We start from the raw sequence: 4,883 nt of genomic DNA, 5'->3' as shown, positions 1-4,883 counted from the left end.
GGTTTACATTGCCTTGTCTGCCTGGAAGCCAAGCTAAAGAATAGTAGGCAAGACAAAGCACACCAAGGAAGTCGCAGGCAGGGCAGGTAAGGCAGACACAGACCAGGCAAGCAAAGCAAGGGTAGGCAAGGAAAAACCAGGCAAGGTTCTGAAGGCAAGGCAAGGCCAAGTGACTCGGAGTGCCTTTCCTTGGGAAGCAAAGGACACAGTGCCAGTGTAGTGGTGGAGCAGATGTTGAGACACCATGGGGACGTGTAGTCCAGCAAGACATTTCCGTCCTGGCCCTTTCTGTATAGGAGCAATTGTTGGTTGTATTCAATATTGGGGGGGAACAGTGCCTGCATGTTTTGTATTTTGGAGGAGGGGATGCCATTTCTTTTGTGATGAGCTCATAGTTCCTCTCTTTGGCAAAGAAAGCAATTGTGGATGCGCACTTTGGGTGGTCTTAGTGAATTTAAAGGCTTTTGCCAGTAGGCAGTTCTCTGGACCAGAGCTAATGAACTACCAGTGGGAATACAAAGACCAAGCTGTTGAGCTTTTTGTTCTGGTYCCTTTAGTGTGTGAGCACTCTCTGGTGCCAGATATAACTGGATGCTGTCTTTGTGAGACTGAAGTCTTAGCATGGTACCAAGAGCTGAGAAGGGAGGTGCTGATAGCAGGGTGTGTGCTGGTAGTTCGATGGGTGCAATAGAAGTTGTAGGCAGCAAGAATTTTCCCCTAGACTGCCACCCTTCAGCAGCTCCTGTAACTTTTCTTCTGGAGCGGTTCGGTGGGGCTTCGGTCTGAGAACCAAAGGCAGGCGCTGACCGGCCAGGGACCGGTGGGAAAAACCGTGGCGCCGCGGCGCCGCTCTGTCTCAGCCCCGGACTCTGGAGGAGCCGAACCTGCGGGAGATTGCATACCCAGTCCCCTGCTTTGATACCTATGGTTTAAGCTCAAAATTACAGGATGCTTATGAAGCCTATTGATTGAAAACTTTATATCACGTTTTTTACATATTATCAATATATTATCAACAATAGCTTTTACATATATTGTTAAAACTTTTTATATAGGGGTATTAGCAACATACAGTGTAGCAGCTGGATTAATACCTGGATAAATAGAATAACAAGAAGCATAAATCAAAAAAGTTCTGTAGAAGTAGATAAGTAGATGTTATAGAGAGGATCAGTAGAGAGCACTAATGAACTTGGCAGATTCACAAGACATCTCATGAAAAACGAGATTCACTTTCTTGTTAAAATTTAAAGGGTTTTTAATAAATGACAGTAGGGTACATMAAAGCAAAAGGATACGGTGCTGGGTGCTTGGCGATCTGCCAGAGGAACACCTGCTATTGACAAGAGATATCTTTAAATACATTTCGTATCTCATCAGCCTAATACCTATTCATAGACATTTATGCATATACAAACTTTTCCACAACTGTTTTAACGTGGATCCGCCTTTTTAGAGCATGAGCAGTGTGCTTTTTAGGCCCCTGGGGTCACGTGTGTGTGACCCCTGTTCCATGGTTTCAGCACATGGTCCTTGTTGATAGAGAAGTGTCCATAGCAGGGGCCCCTAATGGGTCATGACACCCCTGTCCTGTCCATTGCAGATATGGTTGTCTGAAGTTTGGGGGGTCCCATCAGCCAGGTTCCTTTTGCTGCAAACAATGGATGTTTTTTTGCCTGGTTTTTCCTTGCCTACCCTTGCTTTGCTTGCCTGGTCTGTGTCTGCCTTACCTGCCCTGCCTGCGACTTCCTTGGTGTGCTTTGTCTTGCCTACTATTCTTTAGCTTGGCTTCCAGGCAGACAAGGCAATGTAAACCRAGTGTAGGCAATTAGAGATAACGCAAGGCAGAGGYAGGCAAGGCCAGAGCAGTGAGGAGGAGGCAAACAGAGTGGTAGGCAAGAGAAGGCCCAGAAGTTACAGACAAGGCTGGACATAGGAAGGTAAGCCCAGTGATGGGTACGCCAGGCAGAAACAGGAAGGACTAAGCAAAGTAAGGCTCTGGAGGAAAGCAATAGACAGGTCAGGAGTGGGCCATGGGCATGCAAGGGGATACAAGGCTAGGGAGGGTTAGCTGGGCAAAGCAAGGAAACTGTTGGGTTGCCAAGGAAAGGCAATAAAGAGATGCATTCAAGGATTGCTTGTACATGAAAGCAGCCAGRACAGACTGCTCCATCTGGTTTTAGGTCATYTCTAATCTACACTTAAAACACTGGGGCTACCTACTTTTCTTTCTGTGTAAAGGAACTGTCATTCTGGTCCCAGAGCTCAAAGACGAAATGTAGATTGCCTCTCTAAAATCCAGCACRTGCAAAGATKGTTGCCAGACAAAATCTTCATGGACAGGTTGGTTTGGCTGRACMTGAGCTCTCCTGGACTGCCTTCTGTGTGTCCTGGAATACTGGGGGTATGTGAAGGAGTTCAGAGTCTTAAGAGGAGCAGGCAGGTAAAAGCAAGTCCAGGAAGTGTGTGGAGAAAAGGGATAGTGCTAGATAGAAAAGGGATATTCCCTGGTGGAGGAGTGGTCAGCAAGGTCATGCCAGGCAAGGGCCAGGTTTAGGGACAAGTCAAAAAAAGGGGAAAACAGAAAGTCTCCAAAAATACCTTTCCAATGTTAGAAAMTTAGACCCTGGGATTCTGATAGAGAGCATTTAAGTGTACAACTATACCAAAACAAGACCAATTGCAAAATGAACAAGTTGTCATTAGGGAGTTAATAGACCCTTACTACTGCCAACAGACTCTAAAGTTATTTTCCCATTAAAATCCTTAGTTGCAAACTTAGATCCGATCTTTTCACTGCTGCGTGAGCCAAAATATATGCAGGTAACCAAGATAGCCAAAAACCACATCTGAAGTTTGAATAACAGTTTTATTCCACCACCACACTGGCAAAACAGTGGACACAGACACTGCTAAGCTTATTCCATCTTAGCAGGGGCAAAAAGTGTGTACAACAGGCCTGTGCACTTCTTTAACATAACATCGGGCCTAGCAAAGGAACACTCCCTCATAAGGCTGTGTTTTTACAATCTCTGASTTTCTCTATCTCTCTTCCCCTACCTGCTTTCCCCCACCTCCCCCCACTGTCGGTCCAAGCAATGGGAAAAATGCCCTTAAGTCTTTAACACCTGCTGTCTTCTTTGAGCGAATTCTATTTCTTTTARCTGACAGCAAATAACCTAAAGCAAACACAAATACGTGAAATTTCTACACTGAATAATTTTAGGTAAAGGTTGCTTTTTGAGGGAAAGAAATTCTAGAAACAACTTTGTCCTCACCAATCAATTTTTAACTTTTTCCTCCAAATACCTGCCCCTAAAAGTGAAATACTTTTGATGTTGAATAGTAAATAAATGGTAATACTAAACACAGTACACAATGTGCAGGTGTATCTGATTGCAATCCTAGAAAGCTTTTTCTATTTTTTTAATGGAATTAGCCTTCCTTTCATTTATATCAGTAAAATGTGCATTAGACATTCAAAGAAGTCACTGTTTTTATGGACTGCTATTTTGTAAACAAACCCAACAGAGGTACAACAGCCATCAAGAGCTGCAGTTCAATATTGTACAATGTGGTAGGAACAAAACTTTCAAAGGTTTCTGAAACAGTAAAACCTACAGCAATGCTGTTTGCTCTCACAAACACCATTTAATAACATCTTCAGTGTAAGCATGTAACAGCATTACATCTCAACACACGGTCAAAAACCTCCAATGCTATAAAGCTCAGGTCTTAAGACATTTTGATAGCAGAAATGAATCACAATGTCTTCACAATGATTTGATCGGAAAGAACCAATCAGATTCTAGAAGAATGGGTGTGGGAGTCTTCAAAAACAACAAGCCATGCAAGTTTATTGCAGAACTGAGCACATCTTGAATTCCTGCCTTTCAGGGGAAAATACACAGGTTTGCTGAACTTCTGAATATGATCTTCCCAACCCAGGGTGGGCTTAAAGCTAATTTTAATSAGCATACAATGCATGATGGGGGGAATACATGTTAAAGGAGGAATATGTAGGGGTCAGTTCTGAACGTCTGTACCTTTCAAGAATATCAGCCAATAGGGAAAGGAAGAGGGCAACATATGGTTGCGAGTTTAGCATAAAAGGAGGCTGCATCCTCCAAAATCTCGAGGGAGACTGCATGGAGTTATGGCCTAGTGGATTATCTCCTTTTATTCAAATAAAGTTGCAGGACTCCTGTGTCTCCTTTATAGACACTAGCTTTTCATAGTACGATTTTCCCCACATGTACTTGGTGTAGTGTACTTTTAAACCTGAAAATAAAAGTGCTGCTGCATAGTCCAGCATCTCACTGGGAATGTTTTAATAAAAGCAAAGTGAATTTATTTTTATAATTTTTTAATGTAACACCATAGGATTCTCTTTTAAATTTAAATATTTTGCCCAGATGGCACCACTGTTTATCACTAGCTACTGTTAAAGCTCTGCTAGGGCTCCCTCTTTCAGGAAGAGCGGGAATCCAARATTTACAGGTCAACCAGAGGCCCCTGCTCCAGAGAACAGGGAGCAAAYGGGATGTACTGTTGTCCCAAAATAGTTTCTTTCACTTGCTGTGCAAGAGGCAARCCCAATCACAGTCGAGTTATTTGATTTCTTTACAGTTCTGTGCAMAGTGGGACGGCTGGCCTGCATAACGACTACCAGAAACTTTTCACTACTTATATTTTCTAGAAAATGTTTACATATTGCACATTTTGAAGCAGTAGCTTCAGCTCTCGCTCTCGTTCCCCTGCTCTACTTCCCGGGCTCTGAGCCTGCAGGGGCCGAAAATGAGTCCCGACCGTGGAGCGGCGGCCTGGCCACGAACTGCAACTCCCAGCAGGCAGCGCGGCGCGCGGCCCCGGAAGCGGAACGA

This window comes from Malurus melanocephalus, unplaced genomic scaffold (assembly GCF_030028575.1).
Source record: "Malurus melanocephalus ecotype Western Australia unplaced genomic scaffold, MMel_1.1 scaffold_237, whole genome shotgun sequence".
Lineage (NCBI taxonomy): Eukaryota > Metazoa > Chordata > Aves > Passeriformes > Maluridae > Malurus > Malurus melanocephalus.
Note: the sequence above shows the minus strand (reverse complement) of the source record.